The sequence below is a fragment of the Macaca nemestrina genome, chromosome X, assembly GCF_043159975.1.
Source record: "Macaca nemestrina isolate mMacNem1 chromosome X, mMacNem.hap1, whole genome shotgun sequence".
NCBI classification, from domain to species: Eukaryota; Metazoa; Chordata; class Mammalia; order Primates; family Cercopithecidae; genus Macaca; species Macaca nemestrina.
The window spans coordinates 116,253,686-116,266,328 of NC_092145.1; the positions used below are offsets into that span (position 1 = coordinate 116,253,686).

General features: G+C 37.8%; 1 protein-coding gene across 1 annotated transcript in view; it reads left to right on the forward strand.

The window, feature by feature from the left end:
* LOC105463430 (EF-hand domain containing 2) overlaps positions 1-12,643 on the forward strand; it is a 197,036-nt gene that overhangs the window by 113,977 nt on the left and 70,416 nt on the right. The gene's annotated exons all lie outside the window — the stretch shown is intronic.

Below are 12,643 nucleotides of genomic sequence, written 5' to 3' on the forward strand. Positions count from 1 at the left end.
ATCAGGGAGTTGAAGGATCAGCAGAATGCCAGGAATGGTGCATCTGAGTGAGAAAGACAGAAAAAAGCACTGCTAAGAGCACCTCCCCACCACCGAAATCTGGGGGACAAAGGAGGGACATCTCCAGGAATGTGATGAAGTTGGAAAATAGTAAAAACTTCACCGATTATCAGAGCAAAGGTGATATGTATGCATCTGTGTATACGTGTGCTTGTACACAAATATGTATTCTGAAAGACATGAAAATACAGGAATCGAGGGAAAAATATGTGACAGGAGTGGGAAATAGTATAACAAATCTTGATCAAGGTTTTCTCTAAGGTGAAGCTGAATTCTGGGACTATCCAGTGGCTGACCGAGGCAAATTTTCAAACAGCGGAAACACAGGGAAATTCAAATTCAGGGTCTAGTACAATTGTGAGACTTCTTAGGCTGAAAACAAAGTGAATGGAGCGTTTAGGAGAATAAATTAAATCATGGATGGAGGACAAAGGGGACTTTCTCTTTAGGCTGAGAATTCTGGCTCCTGACAAGGATAGTGGCTGAAAGCTATATAGTAAACTCTGCTTGATGCAGTCAAGATGTGGGCTGAGAAATGAGGAAGTGAGCCCAGGAGAGGGTAGCAGGGAGGTCTTTCCAACTTTGTGTCTGCAGTCGCCTATTGCATCACTACCTGGTGGCCTGGAGCCCACCATTAGGCCCGGAGTGTCCCAAGAGCTCATTTGTTGTTTTAACAAAGCTCTTTTGTGTCTCCAAAATGTTCTTTGGAGAGAAGCAGTCAGAGGACATATTTTTATTGTTTAGAATTCCCAACCTTCTGGGATCAATAAGAATTTATAGTTCTTCGTTATTGTTCATAGTCACATACACATGTTCATAGTGTTTTGGAAAATAAATGGAGACAGTAAAGAGCAGAGACAATTACTCAGGCCATGGGCTAATGGAAAGCAGTGGAGGAGAAAGCAAGAAATTTCCATCAGAAATGAGGGAGTGGTTTTGTTTTATTATTTGTGTCCTTTTACAAAAGCATCCATTTTTCCAACACTTGCAAAGTCTATTGGAAACACTTTAGTGAGTTTATAGGGCTTTTTGGGAAGCACTTAAGCCAGGCAGGCGATCCAAGGAGGAAAAGTTGCTTTGCAGATGGAGGCCTGACCCTAATTGTGGGTGGGATAAAGGACCACTATGCTGTGATTGGAGGGGTAGCCTCAAGGAGCTGCATGCTCAAAAAGAAGGACCTCCCCGTCCCAGAAATTCCTTAAAATGAAACTCAGATCAGGTTCAGGTTTCGCCTGGCTTGAAAAATCCTTCAGTGGCTTGCCATTGTCCTCACAATAAGATCCAAACATTTGACTGCAGCCAGCAAGGCCTTGAGTGATGTGAGTCTGTTTGTATTTCCAGTGTCATCACCTCTTTTTCTGCAGCCCTGTCTTTTGGCCTCACTGACTGTCTTTCGGTTTCTCAAACACATCAAGCTCTTTCCTGACTCTTGGCCTATGCACACCCAGTTCCCTCTGCCTGGAATGCAGTCACCACCACCCTCTGCGTAGCAAACTCTAGGACTCATCTCAAATGCCGGCTCCCAGAGGGGCTTTCATTCAGAGGGGCTTTCTAGATCCTATCTAGAGTAGATCACCTGCTGTTATTCTTAGCCACTTGTTTATATATTTTTCCCAGCACTTAGCACAACTTACAGTTATTTTATTTAGAGATCTGTTTACTTGGGGGTAGTGCGTCTATGTGTGTGTGCTGTGTGTGTCTTCTCCTATTCGCATGTGAGCTTTCTGAGGGCAGGGAGCTCAACGGTGGTGTTCCCTGCAGCATCCCCTACTGCTGGGCGCTCTCTCTCTCTCTCTCTCTCTCTCTCTCTCTCTATATATATATATATATATACACACACACACACACACATTTATATATATATTTATATATATATTTATTTATTTTTTTTTATATATTTATTTATATATATATTTTTATATATATTTATATATTTTTAAATATATATTTATTTATATATATAGCTACCAAATGAAATAATGAACCACTAGAGTTGTTCCTGGGGGTTCTAGTTTGGAGGTGATGGCATGACCTCCAAATAAGAGCATAGACCAAAAGTCTAGATGTCTCGATCCATATGACATGCTTGGTGCCGGGTGCTGAGCCCTCTGTGCTTGGGGCTGCTCGTTTGTGCTCGGCCCACAAATGTGGGTCCCTGCACCTTGTCTTCAGCCCTATCTTATGCTTCTCAAACTCTTTCCTGAGCAAACAAAAAGGAACTACGTAGCCCGTGTCTATCACATCATATCCTAATTCAATTCTTTGCTCAGTGCTTTTACTAGCTAATATTTTCCTTTCATTATGTGTGTGTATGTGTGTGTGTGTGTGCGTGTGTGTGTGTGTGTGTATTCTGACTCTCCTCATCAGAATATAACCTCTTTGAGGGCAGGGGCCTTCTCTTTCTTATTTTCTGCTTTAGCCTTATGACTTGTTTCAGTGTTTGGCAAATAATAGGGTGTTAATAAATACTAGTTGAGTGGGTACATTTTTTGTTTAGTGTTTAATATGCCTCAGATGAAATCTACTGAGATAATTCTCTGCTTTTGTGTCTTTTGTGTTCCACTTTCCCTTTTCTTTTCCTTTTTGTTCTTCTTTTCTTTTCTTTTCCCCTCCCTCCCTCCCTCCCTTCCTTTCTGTTTCTTTCTTTTTTTTTTTTTTTTTTTTATACTTTAAGTTCTGGGATACATGTGCAGAACCTGCAGGTTTGTTACATAGGCATACACGTGCCATGGTAGTTTGCTGCACCCATCAACCCGTCATCTACATTAGGTATTTCTCCTGATGCTATCCCTCCCCTAGGCCCGCACCCCCTGACAGCCCCTGGTGTGTGATGTTCCCCTCCCTGTGTCTATGTGTTCTGAATGTGTACATTTTATCTAGCCCTCACTGCTTTGGCTCTGACCTGTAGGGTGATTGTGTCCATGCTAGTTCCTCAAGCTCAGACCTTTCTCCTGAACTATAAACCTGGAAATATGCATACCTCTGGGACATATGCCCCTCACATGTCTTTTAGGCATCCCCCAAAATAACTTTCCCTAACTTGACCTCATTTTCTTCTTTCGTAAAGTAGCAGCTAGGGGACTGTATCCTGATAAAGGCCATCATGGGCATCCCTAAGAGTCCAGACCAGGGGTTGGCTTTGTGTCTCCCCTCTCTCGACCTCTCCCACTCACCCTTTGGAAGTATATGTCTTGAACTACCTCTGGAAACTTTCCCTTCTTTCCATCTGCAGCTTCACAGTTGTAGTTCAGTTTTTCATCACTGTTTACTTGAACCCTCTGGAGAGCAGTGTAACTGATCTCTTTTTCTTAACTCTCATCCTCCAAAGTTTTGCCAGAGTGACCTTCCTAAACTCTGATAGGATCATTCCTCTGCTCTTAATCCTGCATCAGTGTATCACGTGAGTTTGCCTACCTTTCTCTCCATATTTCCATCTCACTAGAAGAATAATACTTTTGTAGAAGCCACCATGTATTGAGCACTTACTGGGGGCCAAGCATCGTGCTAAATGCTTTCCACCTACTATTTACTGGTAGCCTTCTGTCAAGTTGTTGCTTATTTGCTTCCCTGCCTCCACATCAGCTCCTGCCAAGTACAATAGATGTTTGCTGAATAATTTAATGAACGATCCTATTTCTCAAGGAACGTTCAGTCTAAAGCTTGCAGCAATCAAGTAAATAATTGATTTCTTTGCACCAGGGAAGGGCCATCTGGCTCTCACTTAGGGAAGTAAGGAGAAGCTAGGCCTGATCTTCACCAGCCAAGTAACTTGGGCAATTTACTTCACCTACCTGTGTCTCACTCTTTTGTTCATATATTGGTCTCTGAGGTCCCTTCTAGGCTCTGACAACTGGAAACTCTGAAAATGTAAGCTTATAATATTCTTGTAAAATGTTCTCTTTTCAAATTTGTACATTGAGATAGTGGAGAAGAGCAGAGGCAAGCAAAGGCAGGATTGCAGCATAGGTCTATGGGCTTGGCCTCTGTGGCCCTGACTGTCTCCTGCTTAGATACCTGGCGCTCTCAGCATACACCTGGGGCTTCAGGGCCCAGACCTGCTGCTCTGGGCAGTGGTCCAAGCCCCCAGCATTACCCTTCTTCTCAGAGATGTGCATCTCCTCTCAGGAAAACCTTGAGGGTAGGAACTGACAAACTACCTCTGCATAAGGTGCCTTGGTCAATAATGGATTAATGTGTGGGCCTCCCAGAGATATTTGACTCAGAATAGACCTGATGGAATGCAGGGACAGGCAGCTATCAGGAAATGGAAGTAAGGAATGTTTGGTTTTTGTTTTTTTGTGTTTTTTTGATTTTTTAATCTGAGCAGGGAACATTTCTCTTTTGCCTTGTGGGAATTCACCACTTCTGCTTCTATTTCATTGATCCTCTCTAGAATCTTTTTGGCATGGTCTGTCAAATTCGCCTGTGAGAGCTGCTGATCGTTAACCAAGAGAGTGCAGATAACCTTTCTCAGAGCCTTGGGATAGATACCTGGTGGCAGTGGTGGGCAGATTTCAACAGGGAGCAGGGCAGGGACTAAGCTTGGCAGGGCTAGTATTTCATGCAGCTGGGAACATGGGCAGAGTGGAGCTTCCCAGTGAGGGCCCTGGACTCTGAACCACAGGCAGCAGCAGCACAGAGAGCCCAATGCCAAGGAAGATGTGGTCAGTCCATCTCTCTGGCCACCTCCCTGAGCCTTGATCTACCCATCAGAGATGACACCTGGCCCCATGTAGCCTATGTGTATTTTGGTTAGCTGAGTGCTTATCTCTTCTCCCCACCCAGGGAAGCTCTCAGAGGGCAGGGCCCGTGCCTGGTTCACTCTTGTGTTTTTCCCAGATACCTCCAGAACCCAGTGTATCAGACTTCAATGAACATAGTGAATTATTATAGATTTTTTCTTCAGGCTCCCATTATCAATTGTAGGGTCAGTAGCTCTCCTGTGAACATCCATGTAATAAATTCCTTCTAAGATTTAGAACCTCGAAGAAATTTTCTCTCTTGTAAAACTAAAATTATTCCTAAAAGGGATAATATAATAGAAATAGTTCTTATTACTGGTTTTGGAGTTGGCAAACCCAGATCCAGCTCTTGGCTCTCTTGTTTACCAGCTTAGTGGCCTTGGAGAGGCTGCTGAATAATTTTTTCATCTGTAAAATGGGGATAGTAATACATAGGACACAGCTGTTGTGATGAATACATTTGATACTGATATTAAAATTCTTACTGTAGCTGACTAGTGCATGGTAGATACTTAGAAAATGAAAATGCTTTATCCCAATAGTTATAAACTGGTGTCACCAACAACAGTAATAGGAATGTACATCCTGTTTTCAGTATTTCTATAAGCTTTATATTTACTCATGGTGGGGGTCATTCAAAACATTCTTTAATAAATGAGGTTGAAAGAGAAACTCTAAAAACTTGTCAGCCTTGAAGATGGAAAATAATAAACATCATTGTTGGTGGACCAAGGCTAGGAAACATTAATATAATCCACCGTATTGGTGTCCTTTACTTCACAGAAGCAGATTGTAAATTTAGTGCTTAGAACATGGTAATGATCTCATCCTGATTTATCTAGGGCAATTACCTCTCCCTTTGTATGGTTTTGCTCTATTTTTATTTAGACTACTCTGTGTATATTGCTATTGGTGTTTTTTTTATTGTAAGCAATCTAGCATCTTTTAAGGAAGCCACTAGTCTGTGAATCTATATGAACAAAAGCAAAAACAAAGATAATAAAATCCCAAAGCACTCAAACATAGGTTCTTATCATGAACCGAGTAGATTCTTTGACAGTATTCATAGCCTGTTTCAAAATGGAAATTTCAATATACATTTTTGAAAACAGCATTTTGAACTTTCCGAAAATCATTAAATATAAATAATATGTTGTTGTAGAAAGAATGCTAGCCTGGGAGTCAAAAAGATGGAGATCTTTGATTTGATTCTGTCACTGCCTGGTGGTGGTGTTTGTATTGGTGAGGGCTTCGTTTTAAAAAGGAATATCCTCTCTGGCTGGTTAAGCAAAAAAAGGAATTTATTAAAAGGAACCTGGGTGGTTCACAGTGTCTTTGGAAGGACTGCAGAAATAAGCTCAAGGCTGAACTATAGGAACAGTGCCCAAAACAGGGCTGTAGAGCTTGTCTGATGAGAAAATGAACTCTGTTACCACCACCACCACCACCCATGACTCATTGCTGCACTTGCATTGCTGCCAAGAACTTGATTTTACCACAGCCATAACTACCACTATTTCTGGCAATCGTCCTTTACCACCCCTGAAGGCTGGGCTCCTTTGACTCCAAATATGGCCCACCCTGAGCTGCTTTTCTTCTGTTAATGCCTTCTGAGGCACAGTCTTACTTCCCTGATTGGTAGAGAGCCTGGGTCACCTGCATATTTCTAACTGTAAGGAAGTCTGGGAAACTGAGCTCTGACCTCTGTTTTGGGGTGGTAGGAAACTTATGTGGGATTCCCCAAATATAGAAAGGCTATTTAAGAGATAGCCTTTGTAGAAAGTTTCAGTTAGACAGGATGAATAAGTTCTGGAGATGTGGAGATTTATTGTACAACATGGTGACTATAGTGAATAATGATGTATTATATACTTGGATTGCTTAGAGAGTGGCTCTTAAATGTTCTCACCACAAAAAAATAAACGTGTGAGGTGATAGATATGTGAGTTAGCTTGAGTTAGTTATTTCTAAATGTATACGTATATCAAAACATCACATGTGCTGTAAATATATACGATTTTATTTGTCAATTATACTTTCATAAAGCTGGGGGGAAACAAAATAAATAAAAGGTACCCTTTTCGTTTGCCATGAATATTGCAGGGATAGTAAATCCAAACCAACATGAGCCAAACAGGGAACAACGAATGTATGTTGACAGCAGAGACTAAAGTCTTTGTTTGTAACCAAACCAAGCAAAGCACCTACATAGTTTTAGTACTTTGAAAATATTGTTTTGACTCGCCAAGCAACTAAACAAGAAGCAAAGCGCTCCCTTACGCTTGGCTACTTTTGCAATCTCTGATGAACCTTTCTGAGTTTCCATTGCCTTAAACAAAGGTATTGAATTAAATACAGGTTTATAGGTTGAAAGCTGGCAGTTATATTTTGTTTGGCTTTTGTTTAATGTTTTTAAAATTAGGAGTTTAAACCTAAGAATATATGTATCTGGTGCCTCTTGGAAAATAGAAATTGGACCCACATTTCTCCATGGCAACGATCTTTTGGGGGTGAATGGCACTTGCCCTCCTATTAAGATAGAGATTGTTCTCTGCATTTCTTCTCAGCTTCTACAAGTCCTTATTGTCTCACACCAAGGCACTTTCTCCTATTTATCTTACATACCTACCCCAGTAGGTACTAGACTAGGTAATTCTTGGATTAGATCATTATAAGGCACCTCCCAGACATAAAATTCCATTATTTTGTTACTCTAGGTATTGTGGAAATAGGCATTTAGGAATCACTGTATAAATAGTTCAAAATAGAACTGAAGACTAATTTTTAAAAGTTAGAATCCAAATATGATTGTATACTTGGAAAATCCAAAGGAATCAATTTTAAAATGGTTGGAACTATTAAGAGCATTCAGGAAAGTAGCTAAATATAAGTAAGCTATATACAGAACAATAGCTTTACTTTATATCAGCAATAACTAGTTAGGAAGTATTCTGAAAAGGGGAATACTATTTGCTGTAGCAACAAAAATGAAATATCTGGTAATAAATTGGACGAGAAACGTAAGACTAAAATGAATGCAATTTTTAAACTTGATATCTCTGAATAGGAAGGCAATATTGTGAAAATTCGAATTTTCCAAATTTATAGATTTGAAGCAATTTCAATCAGAATTACACAGTAGGTTTTTGCTGTTGCTGTTGTTAGATTTGGTTTTGTTTAACAGGGTTAGGGGAGATAAATTGACTGATTATGAAGGTTCATCAAGAATAAGGGGTTGAGAATATCCAATAAAATGTTGAAAAGAATATTAAAATGTAGATACTAGAAAGGTATATGATTTACATACATTTGAAAACATTTTCTAGCAGAGAAACAAAAATATCAGTGAAATACAGTGTAGAGTCCATAAAAGACCCATTTTTATGAACTTTCGTTTAAGTGTGGAGAACATTTCAAATCAGTAGAGAAAGAATGGATTATTAATAAAGACTTTGGTGACAATCAACTAGAAAATGCCTTTATACACTTATTTTGTGGTGAAGCACAGTTTCCAAAAGCCATAAAGGAAAGATTATATTGACTACAGAAAAATTTTATATCTCTCTATAGAAAAAGATATCACAAACTTAAAAGACAAGGGACAGACTAAGAGAAAATATTTATAACCAGTGTAAGAGCCAGGGGATTAACCTTAAGTACTTAAGAACTCCTATAAAATCAACAGACAAAAATGGATCAAAGGCAGGAATAGTTCACAGAAGAAATACAAATGGTCTTTAAACCTGTTGAAAAGATGCCCAATAATGACACAAACTGAAACAATGATGAAATATTATTTCCAGTTACTCTATTGGCAACATTTAAAAAGAATGATATAACTGACTCCAGGTGAACATGTGGGGTAACAGGTACTCTCATTTTCCACTGATAGGAGTTTAAATTGGTTCAGCATTTTGGAGGGCTATCGGCAGAATGTGTCTGATGTTTAGACTCTTTTACCTGGTAATTGCACTTGTAGAAATTTTTTATTTGGAAAAATTTGGACAGGTGGATTGATAAATATGTGTATGTGCATGCACAATATTTATTGCAGCAAACTTTGTAATAGTAAACATTTGGAAAAATAAAATGCCCAACAATAGGGAAATAGTTGGATATATTCTATTGCATTAATTTCAGACAATATTTTTTAGCCATTAGAAAGAGGTAGACCACATATGCATACCAGAAAAAATGTTTAATGTATCAGTTAGGATTGGCTAAGTAATGCTGCAGTAACAACAACCCCTGAATCTCAGGGAATTAAATCAACCAAGGTTTATTGTTTGCTGACTTTATGTATCCGTTGTGGTTGTCAGGGGAATTTTGTTCATAGTAGCCACTCAGGGACTGAGGCTGACAGAATAGCCACTACCTTGAATGTTCCCAGTCACATTGCCATAAAGGAAAGAGAATTTTAGAGGGTCAAGTACAACAAATTCTTATTTGGAAAGAAATACATATCATTTACACTCTCAATTTATTGGCTAGCACTAGTCACAGGACCCCACTCATGTGCTTAGAAGAAGGAGGGAAACCAGATCTTGGTGAACAGCTATGGGTGGCTACCACATATGTGTTGTGCTGTTTTGTAGATAAAGCAAAATCCAGAAGTATGTTAATATCCTACTTATGCCAAAAATGTAAAAGTTGTGTGCACATGTGTGTGTGTGTGTGTGTGTGTGTGTGTGTGTGTGTATATATATATATATATATATATATATATATATATTTCAAGGAATGTATATCCTTTGAAGAAATGCTAGCGGGCTACACACTAAGCTGTTAGTGGAGCATGCTTCATTCCTTGATTTTTTAGTTTTTTTTTTTTGCAATGAGCAATTATTTAAAAAAAATTCAATTTAAATAAAATAAAACCCAAACAAATAAAACCAAAAAGCCTGGGCAAAGAGCTTATGGAACATTTTTTCAGAAAGAACATTTTTTATTTCTTGCTTCAGTTTCCAGAAACAGCTAATGGCAGATGCTGGCAGGATGTTCTGAGCAAAAGTCAAGAGGCTTGGAATTGTACAGTAGGGCACAGGTTGTTGTAGTTGATACTCTACTTACTCTGATTATTGACTACAGTCAAATAATTGTAATGTGCTTACATAAAGTTCTTATTTTAGGGGCCACAATATTTTATGTTTATGCAATTACAAAGTTTCAGAGGTTTAAAGTTAAGTTTTGAGATGAAATAGTTTTTATAATTTTCAAATTCCTATCAAATTAGCATGTTTTACCCATTCATTTTCTCCAGCATTCTATGAGAATTTTAAAACATCCAGAAAATTTGGCAAGATTAAACAGTGGACACCCCATATATTTACCATTGTACCATTGTACCATTAACCTCTTACTTTATTTGCTTTATGACACATCTCTCCATTTATACATCCTTATATCCATCTATTAACCCATCTTAATTTTGGTGCATTTCAAAGAAAATCACAGACATCAGTTACTTCCCTCTAAATATTTTAGCATGCTTACTATTTATTTATAGTTTTTCTTTTGATGTAAAATTTATGTTCAATAAAATGCACAAACTTTATACATTTGCTGAGTTTTGACAAATATATGTTTGTGCAACCCAAATCCCTACTAACACATAGAACATTACCATCACTCCAGAAAGTTCCCTCATGCTCCATCCCAGTGAATTCATGTGCACATCCACCATTCAAGAGGTAACTACTGTTCTGATAGGGTTTTTTTTCCACTTGAGGTGCTTTTTTTTTTTTTTTTTTTTTTTTCAAACTATTGGTGATTTTTCTCTGTTCTAGAATTTCATATAAATGGAATTATACAGTGTGTACTCTTTTGTGACTTCTTTCATTCAGTGTGATTTTGAGATTCATTCATATTATAGAGTGTATCAGTAATTCCTTTATATTACTGAGTAGGATTCCATTGTATGAATATACCACCATTTGCTGATTCATTCCCCTGCCAATGGATACCTCGGTTGTTTTCGATTTGGGGCTAATATGAATAAACCTGGTCTGAATATTCCTGGCACAAATATTTTTATAAGCATGTATTTCATTTCACTTGGTTATATACCTAGGAATAGAATTGCTGGGTCACACATAAAGTAAGTGTGTGTTTAGTTTTTTGAGAAACTACCAGACCTTTTACCAAAGTGGTTGTATCAGTTTACATTTCCAAGTCCACATTGTCAGTTTTTTATGGTTGTTGCTTTCTGTGATCTGTTTAAGATGCCTTTGGCTGGCTCAAAGTTGCCTAGATAGTCTCCTATGTTTCCCTCGAATAGCTTTATGGTTTTAGCTTTCGCTTTTAAGTCTATGAGTTATCTCAAATTAAATTTTGTTTATGGTGTGAAGTAGGGATCAAGGTTCATCTTAAATTCTTAAAATTATTTGAAATTCTAATATTATGGGCCAGCATATTTTATATTAAAGTAAAGAAAAAATAACTCTAGAGCTTTAGAATATAATTTTGAAATGAAAGAGTTTTCATAATTTTCAAATTCTTATTCAATTACTGACATCTTACCCATACTTTTTTTTTCTTATTCTATGGTATAGTTTTGACTGTTAAAATATCAAAATCTCCTTTGCAAAGGAAGCTAAAATACTGGCCTTTTATATTTTCTCAATTCTTACAGTTTTCAATATTTCCTTATGTAATACATTCGTATTTCTTGAAAATTGAAGTATTCTCACTGAAATAATATCCCAACTAACTGAGGAATGCTGGATACCAATGATCTTATTAACTGAAAGAAACTGTATACCACACATATAGTGGATTCTATTTTCCAAAGATTGCTTCAACAGTATCTCCTATCCAACATGCTCCCCTATAATGTGAACTTGACCCTTCTTCTTCTGAGGGATAGGGCTATGTCATTTCCCCTTGAATCTTTTTTAATTTACAATTTCTTATTTTTGTGGGTACATAGTAGGTGTATATATTTATGGAGTACCTGAAATGTTTTGATACAGGCATGCAATGCATAATAATCACATCATGGAAAATGGAGCATTTATCCTTTGTGTTACAAACAATCTAATGACACTCTAAGTTATTTTAAAGTATGCAGTTAAATTATTATTGACTATAGTCACCCTGCTCTGCTATCAAATACTAAGTCTTATTCATTCATTCTATTTTTTTGTACCCATTAACCATCCCCACCTGCTGCCCTCCCCACTCACCCACTACCCTTTCTAGCCTCTAATAAGCATCCTTCTACTCTCTATCTCCATGGGTTTGATTGTTTTGACTTTTAGATCCAACAAATAAGTGAGAACATGTGATGTTTGTCTTTCTGTGCTGGGCTTATTTTACTTAACATAATGAGCAAATCTCATACTTTTCTTTGACTGAATACTACTCCATTGTGTATGAGTACTACATTTTCTTTCTTTACTTACCTGTTGGTGGACACTTAGGTTGCTTCCAAATCTTGGCTATTGTGAACAGAGCTGCAACAAACATGAAAGTGCAGATATCTCTTCGATATACTGATTTCTTTTCTTCTGGATATATACCCAGCAGTGGGATTGCTGGATCATATGGTAGCTCTGTTTTTAGTTTTTTGAGAAACCTCCAAACTGTTCTCCATAGTGGTTGTACTAATTTACACTCCCACCAACAGTGTACAAGGGCTCCCTTTTCTCCACATCCTCTCCAGCATTTGTTATTGCCTGTCTCTTGGGATATAAACCATTTTAACTGGGATGAGATGATATCTCATTGTAGTTTTGATTTGCATTTATCTGATGATCAGTGATGTTGAGTATCTTTTCATATGCCTGTTTGCCATTTGTATGTCTTCTTTTGAGCAATGTGTATTCAAATTTTTTGCCCAT